Genomic DNA, 22,995 nt, shown 5'->3' with positions numbered 1-22,995 from the left:
AGAGTGGTTTGAACAGAATTTTTCTCAGCAGAGAACTTGTGACACCCTGGCATCCTTGATATACCCTGGTGAATCTTCACAGTCCGTTTGAAGTTTGTATCAGGCCTCCAACATTTTCATCTTCTGTGTTCAGGGTCGTGAAGTAGCTCCCACGGTTCCTCCAGTAGGAAAGTCCTCCCTCCCAGATCCCTCCCAGATCCCTCCCTCCCTCCCTCTCTTCCCTCCCTCCCTCCCTCCCTCTCTTCCCTCCCTCCCTCCCTCTCTTCCCTCCCTCCCTCTCTTCCCTCCCTCCCTCCCTCTCTTCCCTCCCTCCCTCTCTTCCCTCCCTCCTTCCTTCCCTCCCTCCCTCCCTCCCTCCCTCCCTTCCTCATACCTCCTTCCATTTATCTCTTGTGCCTCTCCCTTCCCCTTCCTTCCCTCTCTTCCTCTCTTCTGTCTTCCCTTCCTTCTCTCTTCTCCCTTTCTCTCCTCTCCTGTCCTTATTCCTTTTCCTCTCTCCTCCCTTCCCCGTTTCCTTGTCTCTTTCTTGTTTTAGGGCAGAGTTTCACAGTAGAAATCAAGCTGGCCTCAAACTTGTGATAATTGTTCTGCTCCTGTTTCTTGAGTGCTGGGATCGCAGGAATTATAGCTAGCTTGCTACAATTTCTTTTTCTTTTCCTTTCCCTCCCATCATGTGTATGCACGTGCATGTGGAGGTCCGATGAATCCTCCTGGTTCATCTTCCAACTTTTTCTCAGTCTCTCAGTCAAACTCTGAGCTTGGTGGTGAGACTTAGTCTTCCCCAGCCCCCCAACCCTTTAAGTTCGGGGATCTGAACTTGGTCCTCAAAGTTGTGTAGCAAGCACTCTCATCACGGAGCCATCTCCCTAGCCCTTGTAACTTCTTCATTTAAAACATATCAGAGCTGGACTGGCGCATGCACACAGTTAAATAAAATACATCTAAAAGCTCCCAATTGCTTTCCTCATTTATGTTGATAAATTTTCTTTATCTATCTGTTCTGGGTGACCATCTGCCTGCCATCTTCCAGCATTTACAGAAGCAACATTCCCATAGTCAGGTCTGTCTTCTTCAGAAAACCATGTTTTTTACATTCATTTACGTTATGTGTGGGTAGGATATGGTGTGCGATAGCAAGCAGGTAGATGTCAGAGGACAGTTCTTTCCTACCATGTGGGTCCTGGGGGATCAAATTCAGGACGTTGGCCACAGGAACTTCTAGCCGCTGAGCCATCTCACCGGTCCTCAGCTTTTCCTTGTATAACTATAGACGTCCTAGTCAGTTTTCACATTGAGGTTGCCTTTTTTCCCCTCTTCGTTACAGATTCAGTTACGCAAACATGGCCACCCTGTGTTGACCTGGAGAACAGATTAAGAGTGAACTTACAGTGAGCTTTGAAAGGAGGCCTGTAATTGGCCACTGATCACAGGTTGAGCGCATCGATTAAGGAGCAACCTGTGGCTTGGAGAGCTTTCTTAAGATTAAGGAGTGAGCGCTGAGCCATGGCATCCCTGTTGGGGGGATTCACGTCAGGGCCTCTCACATGCTAAGCAAGTCCTCTATCACTGATACATGCATGTCAGCCTGCGTGGTTCTAACCTCTAGTCATCATTCCCTTATATGTTTTATAATCCTACTAAGTGTGCATTGTTTAGTGTTGTTAAATGTTTTTGTTATATTTTCTGATTATTATTATTTTTTTTTTTTTTGGTTCTTTTTTTCGGAGCTGGGGACCAAACCCAGGGCCTTGCGCTTCCTAGGTAAGCGCTCTACCACTGAGCTAAATCCCCAGCCCTGTATTTGTATTTTTGAGGGGACAATTTAATTTACGTTGAAACATTCTCCATTTCCTACACCCATTTCCTTCCTTCCTCTCCCCTTCCCTCTTCTCCCTTCCTCTTTCTAAGTTCCCCCAGGCCTGCCTAAATAGCACTGCCTTAGAGTGTTAAGAAGCACTACACTAAATCGCCTTGCATCTGTTGCAAAGCTGGTGCTCATAATTTAGGATTAGAACACTCCTTTGGCATGGGTCCTCACACCCAGGCCCTCTGCCGCTGAGCCTTCCACCCAGGCCTTAAGTTTATGCAGCCTTTCACCAGTCCCTTAATAACTCAGTGTCCTTTGCGACGGTGTTCTTCTTGAACACTTAGATTCTTCCATGTTTGTTTGTTTAGGTTCACCAAGGCATGGTTTCTCTGTGGAGCTCACTCTGTAGATCAGGATGGCCTCCAACTCAGAGATCCATCTGCCTCTGCCTCCCGAGTGCTGGGATTAAAGGCAGCTGCCACCACTGCCTGGCTTGGAATGCTATTTTAAAAACAACATTGAAACTATATGTACACAAATACTTTATATTCTATTAGCTAATTCCTTAAAGTAGATTTTCAGAAATTAAATTATTAGGGAAAAGGGATGAAAATTTTAAATATTTCTATGTTAACATGATATTTAATTAAGTTGAAAGCCTTATGACTTTTTCAAAAAACAAATAGAAACCATTATTTAGTTCAGATAATAATATTAATTAAAATAGGGCAAGTAAACAGAAAGCAACCTGAACTCATGTTTGCACCTGGCTTTCCTTGTAGACAGTCTTTCATTAGGTTGTGTGTGTGTGTGTGTGTGTGTGTGTGTGTGTGTGTGTACGTGTGTGGTGTGATTGTGTATGTGTGTGCGTGGTGGGGTTGCGTTTGGCGGGGAAAGGAGGTAACATGTGTACTGGGGATGAACCCAGGACATTATTTATGCCAAGGAAGGACTTCACCACTGAACTGCATTTCCACCCCTTTTTTTGTCCACTTTTGGAAGCAAACATATTTGTATTTGGGTACTGGAAATAAAAGTCAGCCTGCCCAAGGTTAAGTATAAAACCACAACCCTTCAAAGATGAACGTGGTCTGAGATAACAGACTATATAGTCTTATGAACTGTGCCTGGGGAGGATTATTAGTCTCTGAAGTTCAAAAGCTGCCATCATTTCTCAGTAAGAGTCTCATTGCTGGTGGTGACATTGTATCAGGTAGTGTGAGCACCTCCTTCCACTGGCCGGGACTTCACTTCCGTTTGACCTGATTAAGTGTCCTGTGTTAGAATAACAGGCGGGTAGAACTTGCTCTACGGATCAGTAGTGTTTTTTCTGTAAGCTAAAACACCTCTTTCGTCCCCTGCAACTTGATCATACTTGCCTCCTTACAGAAATCTGAACCGTGCTGGAGTGTTATCTACAAGCACTTACATCTGTTTGGCTTTTGTTTGGAAGCCAGAGCAGAAATGTCACATGATACACAGGAAAAGATCGTGTGATCTTGTGCATTCATTTGTAACCTGCCACGGTTTGCCAAGACTCTTTGTGTGTTAATAACACCTTTTCTAGAACGTTACCTTTCTTCCATCTAAACTACTTTGTAACTTTCCTTTGGGGGGTGGGGGGTTTACTCTCAATTTTGCGTTCAATTTTATTCTGTCTGTATAGCTTTCAGAGGGGTTGCTGCCAGGGCACACCTTGACTTTAGGGGCAGAGAAGGAATGAAGGAATTGTGGGGACTGAGAAGGCAGCCAGGGAATGCTGCCAAGGGGTGTGAGATTTCATCAGTGTATTTGTGGGTGTGTCGAGGAGGAAGAAGAACAATTTCAGAGAGTCAGAGTGAAATCTAAAACAAAAGGACAGCCTGCTAAGACCAAAAGGAACGTTCATCTTCCCAGCTGCCCTGAAATCTCGGGCCCACACAGATCTGTAAGAATGTGTGTTGTTGCAGGGGCTGGAGAGATGGCTCAGTGGTTAAGAGCACTGGCTGCTCTTCCAGAGGACCTGGGTTCAAGTCTCAGGGCCCACATGGGGAAATCACAGCTTTATACAACTTCAGTTCGAGGGGATCTGACATCTTCATACATGCAGGCAAAACCCCAATGCACATGATATAAAATAATAAGAAAGGATTGTATTGCTGCCCAGTGAATAGGCATACGTTTCTAAGTTTTTAATTTTAATTTTTTTGTGCCTGTGGTGGGGGTGGGGAGCCTATTTGTTTGTTTTGAGACAGGTTCTCTTTGTGTAGCCCTGGCTGCCCTAATGGAACTCACTCTGTAGACCAGCCAAACCAGGCTGACCTGGAACTTAGCGATCCTCCTGCGTGCTGGGATTAAAGGTCACCACACCTGGCCAGTCTCTGCACAAGATTTTATTTCTTTTTCTTTTTTTTTTTTTTTAAGATTTATTTATTTTATGTATATAAGTACACTGTCGCTGTCTTCAGACATACCAGAAGAGGGCATCAGATCCCTTTACAGATGGTTGTGAGCCACCATGTGGTTGCTGGGATTTGAACTCAGGACCTCCAGAAGAACAGTCAGTGCTCTTAACCACTGAGCCATCTCTCTAGCCCAGTCTCTGGACTCTTAATCCCAGCACTCAGGAGGCAGAGGCAGGTGAATCTCTCTGAGTTCCAGGCTAGCCCAGTCTACAGAGCGAGTCCCAGGACAGCCAGAGAGCTACACAGTGAGAATTTAAAACAAAGAAACAAAAAACTAAAGGAGGAAAAAAGAAAGAGAAGGAAGGAAGGGAGGGAGGGAAGGAGGGAGGGAGGGAGGAAGGAAGGAAGGAAGGAAGTCAGTCAGTCTAAAGAGTTTGGAAGATGGCGTCAGTATGAGGTTCAGGCTGGCTTTGAACTTGCTGTATATCCTCAGCTGCCCTCAAACTCTGGTTTCCCCGTGCTTCCACCTACCAAGTGCTGATATTACAGGTATGTGCCACCATACCCAGTTTTATATATTTTTAATCCTTATGCTTCTTTTGCTTCTCTCTGTGTGGATTGTCTGAGGACATTTTTCTTTTGAAGTTTTTACATGCTTGCAAATTAGGAATTTGTAAGTTTTTTTTTAAAGAAGAGTCCTAATTGACTCCCCACCCCCTCCCTGTTGCTCAGGACCGAACCCAGGGACCTCTGCTTGCTAGGCAAGTGCTCTACCCCTGAGCTAAATCCCTAATTGACTTTTAAATGATTCTTTTCAATGAACAGAGTTTTAACCCTTGTTGAATTAAGGTTGGTCAATTAAACTTCACCCATGCCATGTAGTCTAATAGAACTACATTTTAGTTAATATTTATCAATTTACAAGATGTGTTATTTATAAATACAACAAAATGAGTCTTCCTGAATGTAATATTAGTGAGACAATTCAATTTTGGCCTTGGCCTGATTTGCAGAATACAATCTCCCTCACTGTGAATCCTGACTTTCATTCGGTAGATGGCCTGTTATCTTAACCGGTCTCTCAACTGTGTACTGGGCATCCTCTCTGCGCTTAGACTCTACAGCCAGTTATGGGCTGTGTTTGGCAGTATAGTAGGTAGAAGTCAAGACGGAAGGGCCATAGACTAGTGACTTCGGAGTTCTGCCTACTCTCATAATGCCGTGAGCACCTTGGAAGTGGGGTCTTAGATTGGAGTGGTTGCAAAAGAGTTCTCTTTCACCGGTGTCTGCAGGGCAGGCTGAGGCTGGTCTGCGGACAGCGTCTCAGAATCCTCTGCTAGACAGCACGCAGCTTCGAGGTATGTACCGACGGTGTGTGACTTGAAGTACAGTTTGAAGCTTTGCTCTTGCTTTCAAGCACATCTTAAAGTGTAACAGCTGTAAGACCACCTAGTCCGGACACTCAATGCTAATGGCTCTCCTCACAGCCGTGGGGCTCACGTTCTGCCTTCCTTACTTCCTCAGCTTCCCCCAGTAGGCATTACTGACGAACAGAGATGCTTCCAAAAATCATAGGTGCCCGTGGTCATCATGTGCGGTTCTTTTTCCTCTGGGGGCAAGCCCAGAGCCATGTGTATGCCGGCGAACACTGCCACTGAGCTCTACCCAGCCTTTCTACCTCCTCTTTTGTGATATTTTCTGAATTTTGTAGGTGGGTGGGTGGGTGGGTGGCATAGATGTCTCGGTTTAGCAAAGCGTTCATTAGTCCCTTGTTCTCAGCATTCTGACCAGTTATGAGCCTCTGCAGTAACCACTCCCCTCTACAAAAGAAGCTCCCCGAGCAGCTAGGTGGACACAGAATGTCTATGGAGAAGAATATAGCTTCTCCACTAAGGCCTATAACCTCCCCAGCCAGGGGCTTTTGACCAGCTGCATGGCACCATGTGAACTGTATCCTTCGGGGCAGGCTTCACATTCAGTCACATGAATGTGGTTGGTTACCCCTATACCAGACTTACCACACTCACACCAGTGGGTCCGTCTTGCTCGGCAGTTTGGTAGTAAGTATGCAGAGTCCATGGCTCTGTGAGACTGTTAATGCTGTTTCCCCCAGCAACCTTGTCTTAGTAACTTCAAGCTCTGTGAAAGCTGGGTTATCGGGCAGAGCCTCCAGCTCAGTTCCAGCTTGATTTCTCTCTGTGCTCTGACTAGAACATGCACCTTCTTCAGCAATAGGCGTTAATACCTAGTTCAACACCAGTGGCGATTGCCTTTGCTCCTCTGGGACTTCAGATCTTGGTGATTTTACTTAGTTTGGTCAAACCGTCTATGTTACCTATAATCTTTTATTTAAAGGTGAGAAGAAACTTCAGGGAAATGTCTGAAGGCTTTGTCAATCTGTATGGCAGGAATCGAGTCCCCACTAATAGTCTTTACAAACACCTAAGATTTGCTTGTACACGATAAAGACGTTGTCTTTTGAACTTGGAATTTTGCTTCCAATTTTATTCTATTTTCCTGAATTTTATAGCTTTTCTGGATAACCTATAGTATTTCTCTGGCCATTTACATTTTTTAAATCATATTTTGAGGAGTTTGATGGTTTCTTAAGATGTAGCATATAATTTTGTAAAAAGAAGTTCTTTGAAAGTTGTTTCTTCCTGTTTGTCCCTTAGCATCTCCCTCCCCACCTCCATCCCTTTGTCCCCTAGTTAAACATTTATTTATTTCGCTTTAAGAAAAATGATTATTGTCTGGGGCTTGTCTTTCATAATGAGGCCCTGATGCTGCCCCTTGGGCTTTGTGTTTTCTTTAGAACTGATAATTACCTCTGCACTCCTATACTCAGCCCAAAAGTCAATTGCAGAGAGAGGAGAGGATGCACAGGAAACATCCATTTATAATGTGTGGTGTGTGCGTAAAGCTCTTGATACTAAAATAGCACAGACAACGTCAGGCAGTCAGGTCGACCTTGTCTTGAAGCAGGCGCGCAGATGCTGTAGCGCGAGGCTTTGGGTACTCGGTGTGGTTCCAACAGTGCTTGGTGCTCCGTGTGGCTATTTCACAGTCCAAGGGTTTCTGTTGCTCTAAGACGCCCTGACCAAAAGCCTCCTGTGGAAGGAAAGGGTTTATTTCTTCTTACAGTTCTCAGTTCACACTCATCACTGAGGGGAGTCAGGGCAAGAATTCAAGACAAAAATCTAGAGGCAGGAAGTGAAGCAGAGGCCACGCCCACTCGCTTGCCAAGCTTGCTTTCATTTAGCGCTTGGACCCAGGGGCGACACCACCCACCGTGATCTGAGCCCTCCCACATCCATCATCCATCAAGAAAACGCACTGCAGGCTTGCCTACACACCAGTCTGGTGGGAGCATTTTCTCAGTTGAGCTTCACCCTTCACAAATGACTCTCTGGCTTGTGTCAGGTTGCTGTAAAACTAGCCGGCACAGTCTTGTTTACTGCCAGCATTTTAATCCACAATTTGGCCCTTATCTGGGATATATTTTTTCAAAAACTGATTGGTTTTGTTATTACTTTAAACTGTGTATAGATGTGTGTATCTGCTTGTGGGTATCTGAACATGAATGCAGGAGCTCTTAGAGGCCAAAGGAGCTGGAATTGCAGATGGTTGTGAGCCACTGTGTGGGTGGTGGGAATTGAAAGCAGTCAGTGCTCTTAACCCCGCATCCCTCCAGTGCCCTGTGGTTTTGGTTTTTGTTTGGTTTTGTTGTTGTTTGATTGAGCATTCCCTGCCTCCTGGCCACGTCCCTTCAACCCTAAGTCCAACCAGTAGTCACTGGATCCAACATATGGGGCCTAAGAGCAAGACAAAGGGCACTCATGCCTGGCCTCTGCTTTACTTCACGCTCTAGGTTCTTGCCCTGAGTTCCCACTTTAGCTTCCCTGTAAGCCAAGCACTAACTAAATAAATAAAAATTAAAATAAAAAACCTCTTGCCTCACTCAAATGACTTTTGATCATTGTTTTATCAAAGCCACAGGGACATAAACTAGGACACTACCCAGCCCTGTGCATCGAAGTGGGATCCACCTCCCTGGAGGAAGGACATGTCTGCTACTTCCTTAACTGACTGACCCGCTCTGCGTGCTTGAGTGAGCGCTTTGTACTGGTTTTTTTTTTTTTTTTTTTATTCACTGGACTGACTCCCTCTCCCTTTCTCCCTCTCTCTCTCCCTCTCCCTCTCCCTCTCCTTTCTTTCTCTCTTCCTTCCTTCTTTCCTTTTTCTTTCTTTTCTTTTTTTTTAAGATTTATTTTATTTATATGAGTACACTGTCACTGTGTTCAGACACACAGGAAGAGGGCATCAGATCCCATTACAGATGGTTGTGAGCCACCATGTGATTGCTGGGACTTGAACTCAGGACCTTTGGGAAAGCAATCAGTGCTCTTAACCGCAGAGCCATCTCTCCAGCCCTCTTTCCTTTTCCCCTAAGGGTTTCTCTGTATAGCCCTGGCTGTCCTGGACCTCAGTTTGCTGGCCTTGAACTCAGAGATCTGCCTGCCTCTCCTTCCTGTGTGCGGGGATCGAAGGCATGTGTCACCACCTCCCGGCTTAGCGTTTCTTTCAAATCAGTAACTTCCGAGCAGATTCTTTCTCCTAACCTGGCATTTTAACTTCAAATTCAGACATGTTACACATTTTGTTGTCTCTTGCCTGTGCCTTTTAGTATGCAATTGCCATTGTAGGTCTGGAGAACTTACTTAAATCATATGTCTGTCATACTTTTAGAAGTTTTAGTTGCCACTTCTTGCCATGTATATGTCCGTGTTCATATGTGTGAGTACATGTTAATGTATGTTCTTATGGAGGTCAGAGGTCAACCTCAGGTGGTGTTCTCCAGCCATCATTCTTGTGTTTTGAGATGGGATCTGTCCTCTCTCTCGCTCTCTCTCTCTGTTTCTCTCTGTGCTCTCTGTTTCTCTCTTTGTTTCTCTTTCTGTTTCTCTCTCTCTCTCTTTCTCTCTCTCTCTCTCTCTCTCTCTCTCTCTCTCTCTCTCTGTGTGTGTGTGTGTGTGTGTGTGTGTGTGTGTGTGTGTGTGTGTGTATGTTTCTCTCTCTCCCTCTTCCTCCTATCCCCCCACCTCTCTGGGACTAGATCCCTTAACTGGGACCTAGTACTCACTGGTTAGGTCAGACTGGTTGGCCTTCAGGCACCAGATAACTGCCTGTACAATGATGTCATTATGCAGTAAGGCAGGTCCGGGATAAGGCAAAGCCTATCATTGGATGAGAAGAAAAGGTAGGCATGGCGGAGGTGGGGGGGGCGTCTAGGAAGGAGATGGAGGAGGAGAAGCGGGAGGATCGAAATGGAGACAACGGAGCAGGATGATCCAGATCCAGGTGGACTAGGTCAATTTTATCTTGTTTAGGTGGGCAGTTTCTATCTTTATTAATTGGCAGTGAATTTATTGTGTGGATGTATTATGGATTGAGAATTTAACATATAAATCTGATTGATAAATTGCAAGTGTCTGGAACTTTGATTTTTACCTGGCTACAGTAGATGTTGGCAAAATTCCTGGTGGGCAGAGAGACATCCTGGAGAGGGTGGCTATAGAATGTCTGGGGCTAGCATGGTGTGGTGCCTTGCCAGAATGCGCATGGAACTCGATGTGTGTGTCAGGTGTGGTAACAACCTGCCTAGGGGACAGAGTGAGAAAGCGGCTGGCAGAGAGACAGCCGGAGTTCGAGGCTTCTGCAGATCCACAGGAGTGGGAATGCACAGGTACCATCTATTTTTATTTTTACCGCAACAACTGCCTTTCTCCATCTATGCTCTTCTCAGCATTGAACTTGGTTGTCTGTGTTTGCAGGTTAAGTGTTTTACCAACTGAGCCATCTCCAAAGCCCCTCACCGTCCATCTGAGACAGAGCTAATGTAGGCTAGGCTGGCTGGCTTTGAATGTTCTGTGTAGCTAGGGATGATCTTGAACTCTAGATTGCTTTGCCTTTACCTCCTGAGTTCTGGGGTCGCAAGTGTGCACAATCAATCCATTTCCTAGTTACGCACATGCAGCTTTCACTCTGTGACCATCGTCTGCACCGTAATTTCTGTTGGTGCGGTAGACAGTTTCACTTACTTCAGCTGAGCCTGTTAACAACTGTGCTGGTTTGCATGGGATCAAAACATGCAGGGTTAGCACCCTGGACCCTGGTCTGTTGCCAATAGTGAAGACATCAAAGAAAAGAGTGAAACCAGGTGACACATCATAGCTGTCTTTCCTCTTTTCTGCCTTCCTTCCTTTAAAAAAAATTTTTTTTATCGATTACTCTTGGTCTCTCTCACAGCTTTTCTGAGTGAAACTGTCTCTCTGTGCCTCCTGCCAGCAGGGCAGCCTCCTGGCTGGTGGCCCTCGTGCCTTTTATGTCTGTACACGAGTGAAATGTGTTTTGTAAAGCAGACTCTTTGTGTAGACATAGTTACGAGATGGAACGTTTAAAAGTTGAAAACGGTTGCTAAATTATCTAGAAAGGGCTTCCCCGAGTGTTTCCCAGCCCCGTGCCAAAGCGATGCTGCAAAGGCAGGAGGTTTGAGTTTGTTCCCCAGAGCCTGAGGGAAAAGGCTGATGTGGCGCGAAAAAGGATGGCACCTTTTCAATAAATACCTCTGAGGTTAACTTCCAGCCTCCATAGGCACCAGTACTCCCACATGCCTGATTGCACTCTCGCGTGCATGCACCCAATTGCACACTCATTCGTGCACATACATATACACAGTAAAGGAAGGGAAAGGCTACTTGGAGTACACTCATTGCAGTACTGCAACAGCCAGCTTGGTAACCTTCCTGGCCACCCGAGTGACTTACAGGCAGGCAGTAAATACAGCAGGGATATGCTGAGCAGAGGGACATTGTCCCACACAGGAAGGATTAGGACAGTAGGAGATGGTGCCGTGTTACTTATAGACTGTTTATTTCTGTAAACCCCACCCCCATGTATGTGTGCATGCGTGAGGGTGCCCAAGGATGCTGGAAGAGGGTGTCAGATCCCCTGAAGCTAGAATTACAGGTAGCTGTGAGCAGCCTGACATGGGTGCTAGGAACTGCAGTGGGTGTGTTCTTTTGCAAGGGCATTAAGTGCTCTTCACCATCTCTCCAGTCCAAATTATTTCTGGAATTCTCTACATAGCAATCCTAGAGTGCTTTCTATTGGTGTGTTACAGCACTGACCAGACACAACCTAGGAAAGGGTAATTTGTCTTATATACCCCAGAGTACAGACCACTGAGGGAAGCCAAAGCTTCAACACAAGGCAGGAGGAACTGAAGGCCGGGGCTGACTTTTAATAGCCATGTAGCCAAGGATGACCCTGGACTTCTGGTCCTCTGCCTCCACACCCTTGTGACATCATGCCCAGGGTTTTTTTTTTGCTTTTGTTTTTGTTTTTTCCTCCATCTTTATTAACTTGAGTATTTATTTACATTTCGAGTGTTATTCCCTTTTCCTGGTTTCCCGGCCAACATCCCCTTAACCCCTTCCCCTCCCCTTCTCTATGGGTGTTCCCCTCCCCATCCTCCCCCCCATTACCGCCCTCCCCCCAACAATCACGTTCACTGGGGGTTCAGTCTTGGCAGGACCCAGGGCTTCCCCTTCCACTGGTGCTCTTACTAGGATATGCATTGCTACCTGTGAGGTCAGAATCCAGGGTCAGTCCATGTATAGTCTTTAGGTAGTGGCTTAGTCCCTGGAAGCTCTGGTTGCTTGGCATTGTTGTACATATGGGGTCTCGAGCCCCTTCAAGCTCTTCCAGTTCTTTCTCTGATTCCTTCAACGGGGGTCCTGTTCTCAGTTCAGTGGTTTGCTGCTGGCATTTGCCTCTGTATTTGCTGTATTCTGGCTGTGTCTCTCAGGAGCGATCTACATCCGGTTCCTGTCGGCCTGCACTTCTTTGCTTCATCCATCTTATCTAGTTTGGTGGCTGTATATGTATGGGCCACATGTGGAGCAGGCTCTGAATGCTTGCCCAGGTTTTTGAGGATTGAAGAGCAACCCCACGGCTCTCAGTAAACACTCTCCTGAGGCCCAGCTGCCCAAGTAAAATTTACTGAAGAACTGACTTATCATCAGTCTTTTTTTATTTTATTTTATTTTAAATTATCGTTTGGAATAACTTTTATAAAGTTCAACTTCTCCTCTTTGTAGACTAACACTTTACTTCCTAGGAGCAGCAAGCATGAAGGAGGACAGGTTTGAACTGAGTGGTGTTCTGACGTGGTGAGAGAAAGGTTTACTAGGAAGGGTTATATTGTTGGCCTTCACAAGGATTATACTGAGGGATTTCATCTCCGAAGTGTGCGTGAGGATGTTTTGTTGATGCAATGAGTTACAGGTCCTGAGGACTTGTTTTTTTTTTTTTTTTTTTTTTTTTTTTTTTGGTTCTTTTTTTTTCGGAGCGGGGGACCGAACCCAGGGCCTTGCGCTTCCTAGGCAAGCACTCTACCACTGAGCTAAATCCCCAACCCCGAGGACCTGGTTTTAACCCAGTTTTAAATATTGCCTCTCTTGTAGAGTACCCAGGAGTTAATGTTCATCAGTAAGTTTTTATTTAAAATTTTGGCCTAGCCCCTCTTTATTTTATTTTAATTATGTGTATATTTGTGTCTCTATGTCTGTGTAAGTGCAGGCGCCCAAGGAGACAGAGGGTGTGGATCCCTTGGAGTTGGAGTCACAGGCAGTTGTAAGCTGCCCAGTGTGGATGTTGGGACCCTAACTCAGTCCTCTGCAAGAGGAACAAGTGCTTCGAACCACTGAGCCGTCTCCCAGCTCTGCCTCTTATTCATCCATCCATCCGTCCGTTTGTCTGTCTGTCCATCCATTCATCCGTCCATCCATCCCTTCATCCATCCCTTCATCCATCCATGTGTGTATGTGTGTGTGTGTTTGTTCATTTATTGGTTTTTCAAGACACGGTTTCTTCATAAAGCCTGGGCTGTCCTGGTACTTTCTCCGTATCTCTGTATACTAGGCTGACCTTGAACTCACAGAGATCCATCTGCCTTTGCCTCCTGAATGCTGGAATCAAAGGTGTGTGTTACTACTGCCCAGCTTCTGTGTCTTGTTTTAAACCAAGACAAAACCAGACCAAAAATGGTGTCTTGAATTTGTATGACTGGTGTAGGTTATAGCTCTGAGGGGAGGGGCTCAGGGATGAACACGGCCGTTGCTACTGTGGATTTAGAGATTCCCTCCCTAGCTTCTGAACTTGCTCTCAAAATGGACTTTGAGAGAGTCCCAGCCCTGTGCTCTAACCAGCACAATCCAAGAAGGGTTTGGTAGGCAGACACCAAGACAGACATTCTGGCCTTGCCTGTCTTCTACTGCTTGAAGATCACAGTTGAGTGTCTTTTTTAAAAAAGGCGATGTACTAACCAATGGCTTTTTAAAGACTTTGCCTTTTCTTGGTCTTGATTGACCTCACCCTTGTGGCCTTCCTGCCAGTCTCTGCCTGCACCAAGCGCACACCTCCCATGTTCATCCGTGTGAGGGCAAAAGTGCTAAGTTGTCAGAATGCAAACATTCCAGAAGCACACAGTGACAGAGTCAGGCTCCCTTGATCCAACCTTACACAGATAGTCTGTGAATCTGGACAGACACCCGTGGCTACCCACCACCATTTCAAAAACAACAGCGACCAGCCTTAGTAGCAGTAAATGAAATATAAAGAAAAAACAAAATTTTTCTTCTGCTGATCAAGTCCTCAAATACAAAACCAAATGTCAAAAAAACCTGATTAGTTGGGTGGTGCGTACTGCAGACCTTCAATCCCAGCACTGGGGGAGGCAGAGGCAGGTGGATCTCTGTGAGTTTGAGGCCAGTATGGTCTACATAGGGAGTTCCAGGACAGCTGGCACTATATAGGGAGACCCTGTCTCTATACAGTAGCAGTAACAGCAGCGTGATTAGTGCCGAGTACTGCTAGAGGCTGCACAGGAAGAGGCTCTCCCACAGAGGGCAGCTGAGAATATGCGCTGTACTTGGAGGCCCACTTACCAGTCTTTATCCAGGTTTTATATGGTTTCCTGTTGACAGCTGTTCTATAATATCTGTAGGGATTGTTTGCAGAGCAAGTGTGTTGGCTTAAGCTTACTGTGGTGGTTTAAGCACTAAGCCTGCTCCCTGATGAAGTTTAGTAAAATCAATCCAAGCTAGCTTTGTACCCAAAATAGTTCTGGGGACAGTGTAAGGCCAGGCAGTTCTGAGTTTTTCACAGCACAGGTCAAGACACTCTTTCCTGGGAGGGAGATTTTTGCCATCGTCTATCCCAGGATGGAGATAGCGTCCATCCATGTCCTATTCAGAAGACACTTTCTAGAGACTCCCTTCTGTCTTGTGCTTCCTAGGTCTAGACCAGCAGGGGACCCTGTGAAACACTGTTGAAGCCCAGTTGACCACCAAACACTTTTAAGGTAAATTCTGTGTTAATCCCAGAGATGGGAGGAGAAAGAGTACAGACCCAAATCGCCACGGCCAAATTAATTAAAGCAAGCGTTTTATGCATGTCCATGAGCTGCCTCCCTTTAAGTAGGTTTTAGAGGTCAGCACTGGATATGAGGAAGACAAGGCTTTTATGTCTCAGGGGTAGGGGGTTTCCAAATGGGGGGTTTGGTGGACAAAACAGTTGGGGTTACAGGAGCAGAGCATTATAACAAGTTAGTCCTTCCTGAAACAAAGGAGCAGTTGCAAGTCGGCCATAACCAGGTAATCGTAGTTGGTCGTTTAACTTCTTGAAACAAGTTGTGAGATGGTTAAAAACAACTTTTTGAAACAAAGCCAGGACTCCCATTCCTGGAACAGGCAGTGCAGGGCCATTTGTAGTTAAGGTCACAGATGGGGCACTGCCCAATCCTTGAGAAACAGAAGTTTAGTCATAAACAGGAATGAACCTAGTTTGTCTTTACTAAGAAGTGGCTTTTAAGCCTAAAATGGAGACAGGCTTGTTCTTCAGCTGTAAGTGGCTTCAGCAGCCTTTTGAGCAATGAGGGAAGAAAGAAGTAATTTAAAGGACTCTCATCCAGAGTCTCAACCTTGCTACCTTCAAACCACCATAAATGGGGCATGGATCTGTGCTTTGGGATTTCAGAAGTGACTGATGCCTTGCTGCTCCCAGCACAGACAGTGTGGCCTTACCTTCTTAGTATATTAGCATCACAGACTGAGTTGCTTTGCAAATCAATGTTTTTATTCCACAGTCAGTTAGTTTTTGCGTTTCTCTGTGTAGCTCCGTCTGTCTGTCCTGGGATCCTGGGACTTGTACTGTAGACCAGGCTGGAGTTGAAGGCCTGCCCCACCACTGCTGGAGAGAGCCTCTTCTTAAGGCAGAGTTCTCACATTGCAGACTGGCGCTTCCTGACATCCTGTCTGCTCTCTGTGGCCCTGCAGGAAAGGCCCTCACCCACTTCTGAGGAAGTCGCTGCTGCTTGTGCAGATGCTGTCCCCATGCACCCAGCAGCCCTTTCTTCTGCTGGCTGCAGCCCCTGAATAAATCTGCCTTTGTGTCCTTAATGGGTGGAGGATGTACTCCTCTCCCCATGAGTTCAAACCATTTCTCCCTCACAGGATGGGACTCTTAGGATTTTGTCCCTTCTTGCTACTACTCCTCCATGAGAACAGCACACAGCCATGCATTCTTTTCTGTCCCCACCTCTGACACCATGAAATACTTAGGTTGATTCCATTGCTTTTGGCACTTGTACTACGTTGATGTCTCATGGTTACATAGAAGTAGGTTATTCCAGTCCTCTGAAATCTTTTACGTCTTTGCCCTCTCCGCCCATGGCTCTTGGAATTGAGTATGTCCATGATTTCTATCTAAAGCACACAACCCTCCAGTGTGGCTTCCAGGACAGCGTGAAAAGCCTGCTGGTCCGTCGCTGCTGTATTCACTGCGGGGGAGTTTGCCAAATGCTTGCTGGCAGTCTCAGGCTCTGGGCTCCTTGGATCAGGGGGAACAAAACCCTGGACTAGCATGCCAGACAGGGTGGTGGAGCTGCGGGCGCTGGTTTTCGTATTGACATGTAAATGCCAGAGCCCTCAACCCTCTCTGTCCCTGCCGACTGGCAAGCTGCTGCTGGTGCACACAATGCAGGCTGGAGGACTGCTGTCGTGCCTTTGTGCTGGCTGTCCCTTGTCCCACAGAGGCTAGCGAGGTCGGTAAGAGTCCTCCATTGTGAAACTCCATTGTGGTCTGAGGCTGGACTGAAGGTTCTGCCAGCCCGCGTGGCCAGAGCTGCGTCTTGGGAGTGCTCTTTCCTGGATGTGGACAGAGGGACTCTTGACAGGGTTTGAAGTGGAAATGAGAACTACTAGGTAATTATTAATTTGACTTGATGCAGTGGGAGGAACACATTTGCATATATGTTTAGCAAATGAGCAAGGGCGGATGCCAGGTTTAAGGTATCTTTTCGACACGAACCTGAAATTTCTAAATAATGATTATGCTTGGGATTTTTTTTTAACTTCTTTGTGGGGGAGGGAGGGAGTATTGGTTCTGGCTGGAGCTATACTGGACACAGCTGACTGCCTACCTCCCTCATCCTGGGGACCCTGCTCCCCTCCTCACAGGGCCTCACATTACAGCCCAGGCTCCCTCAAACTAGAGGTTCTCCTGTCTCAGCCTCTGGCAGTCGGAGGCCTGCCCACCGAACGCATCAGACTTTCTGTCCTGGCTCTGTCCCCTACTCACCTTCTCCCCTCTCTCCCAGTCCCTAGCACTCTAGAGTGTGCACTAGTCCTAGGTAAGTTGTGAGCTTTGCTAAACTCCTAAAAGATTGTCATCGTGTCAGAATGTCAGAGAAGCGAAGGGAAGATCATATCATTTACAAAGTGTAAATAGGGCACAGGTAAACTGGTAGATGTGCTGAGAAAAGCTGTGACATGTATGTGTATGCATGTGTGTTTTTGCATGTGTCTGTATATGCACATGTTTGTGTGTGTGTGTATGTGTGCACACATGCACACAGAAGTTAGAGGTCAAGGGGCTGGTATTTTCCTTTGTTATTCTCCACCTTATTTTTAATTTAATTTAATTATTTAACATGTATGGTTATGCTGTGTATGTGCTTGGTGCCCTCAGAGGCTCTAAGAGGACATCGGATCTGTTGAAACTTGAGTTACAAACAGTTATGTAGGTTCCAGTCTTCTGGAAAAGTAGAAAGTATTCTTAACTGCTGGACCACCTCTCCAGCCTCTCCAAACTTGTATGTTTTGAGACAGGGTCACTTGCTTATCCTGGCGCTCACCAGTTCAGCCAGATCAGCTGTCTAGCTAGCCTGAGGGACCTTCCTGTCTCCACTCCCTCAGGGATTGCAGGCGTGTGCTCCTGTGCCCTACTTCTTATATGAGTGCTGAGAATCCGAACTTGGGTTTTGATGCTTGTGTGGCAAATACACACAGCCCATGGGGACGCTGAAATTTTTTTTTTTTTTTTGGTTCTTTTTTTCAGAGCTGGGGATCGAACCCAGGGCCTTGCGCTTCCTAGGCAAGCGCTCTACCACTGAGCTAAATCCCCAACCCCGGGACGCTGAAATTTTAAAAAGAGATTTTTCTCTACAACGTCTGTGGGAGAGTTGATGCAGTGCTGATCTGAAATTCAACATGGGAACTGTAACGTAGTTGGTGCCTCCATCCCTTGGACAAGGTGAATGAGTGCCTATGGGACGTTTGGGGCCCATCGTGTTGCATGTCCTTTAAGAGCTAGAGGGATGCTACTGAAAATACACGTTTAGACTCCATATTCAGGACGCCGAGTACTGTGCTGAGAGAATTTTATTATTTATTAATTCTGTCGTCTGGGGACCAAGCTTGAGGCTCACCTGCGCTAGCTGCTAGCTACATAGCAAGACGTGTCTCAGGAAAAGAAGGGAAAGCCTTGGAATCAGAGCTGCTGATAAAAGGAGTCTCGCACAGCATCATTGCTTGGGCTCCTTTTTTTTTTTTTTTTTTTAAAGATTTATTTATTTATTATATATAAGTACACTGTAGCTGTCTTCAGATACACCAGAAGAGGGCATCAGATCTCTTTACAGATGGTTGTGAGCCACCATGTGGTTGCTGGGAATTGAACTCATGACCTCTGGAAGAGCAGTCGGGTGCTCTTAACCGCTGAGCCATCTCTCCAGCCCGCTTGGGCTCCTTATAGAAATGGCGGCTCTTTAAAAGGAAGAGGTTTGTTAAGAAAACGCCCCCTCCCTGTGCTCATTCTCCCTGCTCCTCCTCCTCCTCTGTGGGTGCAGACAGGGCTCACAGAGGAACTCAGTGCACAATGCATCCGTAAGCTTTGAGTGTTCTGACACTGTTACAGTCTTTTGGAGTAATTATAGTAATACAATTCCATGCTTACAGACCAGAAATAGCCATCATGAGACTAGGGTAAGGCTCAAACCATGAAGCCTGTTATTAAGTGTGAAGTCTATTTTTAATTTTCAAGCGCCTTTGGCTCCCATGAACGCAACTTTGGGGAGTTTGGTATGGTGGAAAGAGCACTGAACTGTTTCGAGAAGTAGACTCAGTGGCTACCCAGGTGCCTCTGCACGAATGACTGTGGGTTTCAACTGAACCTCAGTAAAAACACGAGGGGACATTTTAGGTTGTTGCCGTGTGCGGGGCCCTCATGCGTGTGGACACCAGACGCTGGGCAGTTGAAGTACCTTGGCGTGTGCTGCTCAGCCTGTTCTGGCCCTGTTTCCCTCCAGTTCGTCAGTGGTTCATGGCCAGTATCCGAAACCACGGAAGCCAATGGCATCTGCGTCGGGCGCTTGGCGTTCACCACAGTGCCGTTTAATCGCATAGGTGAGGCTAGGCCAGCACCCTTGGGGCCACAGCAATACCGTATGATGGCTTTGGATTTTCCTTCACGGCCTCGTGTTCTCAGAGGGAAGGGGTGGATTGATGGTGGCTGTGGTCTCCCCGAGGGCCTGGACTTGTATTGTGGAGGCTCCCATCCTCATATTACCAGCCCTGCCACTTACTAATTGGACATATTATTTAATGGCTTGTGTATCCTGTACATTGAGTGGAATGCTAACACCAAACGGTTATCAACGTTTTGTTTTATTTTTTAATTATGCAGGGTGTGTGTGCGTGCGTGCGTGTGCGTGCATGTGTGTGTGTGTGTGTGTGTGTGTATGTGTGCTTGTGTGCGTGTGTATATTATAGAGTCTGTGGAAGTCAGAATTTGTCTCATTCCCTTATAGAAGCTAGTCCCTTCGATAGAAAAATTCTGCTTGATTTCCTTCTATCACTCTACATGCTTAGGGATCTCCCCTTTTTGAACACTGGAAATATAAATCCACTTAGTATTCTGGGGCAAACATACTTGAGGACACTGATTAGCTACAAAGCAATTCATATACATAACGTGCTTTAGAGTCCTCCTGTCAGCACTTGAGCTCCTCCCTGCTGATCAAGAGCCGTCTCTGAAAGGATCTGATCTGGCTGTACTGCCTGTGCTCTTTCTCCAACCCAGCTTAATTTCCATCTGTCTGCCTGCCTGTCTACCTCTCTGTCTGCCTTTTCTTTCTCTCTTCATACAAGGTATGTAGCTATGTAGCCCTGGCTATCCTGGAACTATGTAGTCCAGACTGGCCTCAAACTCACAGAGGTCCTTCTGCCTCTGTCTCTGCTTCCCAAGTGCTGGGACTAAAGGCGTATGCCGCCATGCCTGGTTCAGTTTAGTTTCTAGACACATTAAAGAGAAGAAACTTTCTTCAGCAACATGCGACAGGAAAATGGTCTGAAATGAAGTAAATTCTAAAATGAGACGCTGGGCCCTTTATTTTGTGGGCTGTAAAAATAACACTTATATTCGCTTTTATATCTGCTATGATGAATTTGTCCAGGTCGGTGCACACAGTGGCAGGATCCACGCTAGGCCTTATGCTGCTTGCTGCCACTTTTGGACTGTGAATCAGGACCTACTGTGTGGCTGAGAACAGTCTACACACCAGGCGTGACCCAGCGTGACCCGTGACCCACAGCTGTGTCCAGGGCAGTGATGGCACAAGAGGCGAGCTTATGTTTTGTTCTTGGTGGCCGGCCCACCTTTCTGCTCTTGATGGAAAGCACAAATGCAGTCATGGACATTCAAACCCAGGAATGTATCTACGAGAGACTCAGGTAGACGATTTGGAAGATGTCTAGTCTGTTGGGTTCCCATCTAAAACAGTTTTCATGTCTTGGAAAATACAGAATAGGGCTCCAGAGACGGACATGGTTTTCGGGCACTGTCCAAGGTACTTTGGATAAACATTGACATTCTGCAGTGAAATAAATACATGCTATATTCTTACTATGTTTGAGTTGAATACTTGTGTTTTCTCAAGAACAGTGGCTTTCTAAGTTGCCCATGAGCCACTGTGAGAAATCGCTTTTTCATAGTGGAGAGTATTACATATACATGTGTTGACACAAAGTAAAACAGATGTTTTCCAGTGTGCAGAGCCTTGTTGGTGAGCTCTGTTTCACAACTTCCTTCTTGAAAATGCCGTGTGCGACCTATTAGCTTATTTCAGTGACTTACAAGTGACCTACCATTTGGCAGCTACTCTACAGGTGGGGACGTGTGACTGTGGGCTGACTGATAGGCTTGGTGGGGACCCGCAGCCCTTCCTTTTCACCAGGGAGCATATTGCCTTCTCCCTAGTGCTGGGTCCAGAGCAGATTGTACGTGCTCAGCGCACATCTCCAGAGAGGTCTGAGTGCTTCAGAGCTGAACAGGAGTCAGTGCTAAGCCCCTTGGGTTGGCAGTCTGGGTATCTGAACAACTTTGCTGTAGGACATTAGTCCTTCTCCAGGCTGGCTGCTACAGCTGACCACTCTGCCTAAGAGGAGGATTAAAGTGAAGATGGTAATTCAGACTGAATGCCGCTGAATAATGTCTTTGTCTTTGCTCTCCACAGAGCAGAAGGGAGTGCCATTTGCTTGTGATTGATACTGTTACAGTGAGTGTCTGTGTGACTTTCCCAGAGTGTCAGTCTGAAACACCCAGAGAGGTTTAACTTAGAATGTTTACCGAATCACCTGTGCCTAAAATGTTATCCTTAGAAGATTGTTTTGTGAATCTCCCCAGTATGTGGTCTTCCAGAATGCTGTCTATCATAGTAGCATATGCTCTAATATTCCTGTACATAATACAGGTCAGTCTGCATTTTTATCTGACAAGCATCCCCCACTAAAAGCCCTTATTCTCTATATGTGTTGTGGTGACGTGCTGGGGTATACAGATGGATAAGAACAGATCTTGCTTTTACCATGTCAGGTGACAGTGGGGAAGACGGGTACCAAAGGTCGTTGTGACACAGAGTGCTGGCTCCAGGGGAGGTGGCAGCCTAGAGATCACACCCTAAGGAACTACAGGGAGCTCAGCCATGCAGTGCATGTTGTGACTGAGATCAGATAGGAAAGCTTAACCAACAAGCCTCCCGTCTGTCTGTGGGAAGAGACTTTGTATATGTCATTCAGGGGAGGATCTTGGAATGAGGACATGGTCTGGATTGTGTGAAGTAAATCCCATGAAAAGTATTCTGTAAAAAGAGGCAGGGGAACTTTGACACATATTATAGAAGTGGATACCATGTGGCTAGGGACATTGGCTTTGCAAGTTGAAGAGTACTGGGGCACTCTTAGCACTGTGTAGGAGCAGGGCCTGCTGACACCTTGGGGTGCACTCTTAGCATTGTGTGGGAGCAGGGCCTGCTGACACCTTGGGGTGCACTCTTAGCATTGTGTGGGAGCAGGGCCTGCTGACACCTTGGGGTGCACTCTTAGCATTGTGTGGGAGCAGGGCCTGCAGACACTTTGCTTTCAGAGTTCTGCACTCCAGGATGAGAGAGAAGAAATTTCTGTTGATTTAAGCCACTGAATTTGTGCTAATTTCTCATGAAGAACCTTGGAAATCTAGAGCCTGGTATTCCATAGGCAGGAATTACATACACATGGGAGGGTGATGGAATTTAGCACAATTGGTCCCGAATACCGTTAATTTTTTTTTAAATTACATTTTCATTTATTTGCTTTGGGAAGAGGATGGGAGTGCATGGCTGCACATCAGACAACCTGTAAGAGCCGGTTCTTGCCTTCTACCCTCTGCTCTTTTCCTTCCGGGTGTCTACAGTTTATGAACTTAAAAAGTCCCCCACAGCCTTACAAATTCAAATGCTTTATAGGTTTTCGATTTAAAAATGTCCACTCTTTTAAAATCCAAATTCTCTGTAAACCCTTACCCCCAATGTTTTTTTTTTAAAGTTTAAAGTCAACTGTGGGGTCCTGGACAATCAAAAATAAATTAAGTAATTTCTTACTTCAAGAAGGAAGAACCAGGGCACAGTCACAATCCGAACAAAGTAAGACTGCAACAAGTTAAACCCAACGGTTTAGCTAACAGAATGTCCGGTGTCCGGGATCCACTCATGATCTCCTGGGCTCCTCCCCAGGGGCTCCACCGTCTGCACACACTCCGAGTATCTTCTGTGCTGAGGCAGATTCCACTGCTGCTGTCCTTCAGTACTTACCCCATGGCACCGGCATCTCCAAAAGCTGGGGTCTTCTGCATTTGACCTGCACTTTCACCGATGGCCTCTCCTGGCCTCTCACAGTGCCAGGTATCAGCTTCTCTCCACGACTCCCTCATTCCTTCAAAACCAGTTCCACCCGGGTGATTCTTACACTCTCAAGCATGAGGTATAACCTTGGCTGCCTCTGCAACACAGCTTCTGTGTGCTGACTCTGAGGAAACACTTCCCAGAAAATGTCACCTCAATGATGCCGGTCTCCTCTTAATCACCAATAA

General features: G+C 46.3%; 1 protein-coding gene across 9 annotated transcripts in view; it reads left to right on the top strand.

Annotated features, from left to right (window-relative positions):
* The window catches only part of Ankrd6 (ankyrin repeat domain 6), a 137,132-nt gene that overhangs the window by 10,446 nt on the left and 103,691 nt on the right, over positions 1 to 22,995 (top strand). For 2 of the 9 annotated variants that reach the window (XM_087550452.1, XM_087550443.1), the window contains exon 2: positions 14,552 to 14,617. The gene's annotated coding sequence lies outside the window, so the exon portion shown is untranslated. 9 annotated transcript variants of the gene reach the window in all.

The sequence above is a fragment of the Rattus norvegicus genome, chromosome 5 (assembly GCF_021556685.1).
Source record: "Rattus norvegicus strain SHRSP/BbbUtx chromosome 5, alternate assembly SHRSP_T2T, whole genome shotgun sequence".
NCBI classification, from domain to species: Eukaryota; Metazoa; Chordata; class Mammalia; order Rodentia; family Muridae; genus Rattus; species Rattus norvegicus.
Note: the sequence above shows the minus strand (reverse complement) of the source record. Positions and strands in the feature narration are given on the sequence as shown.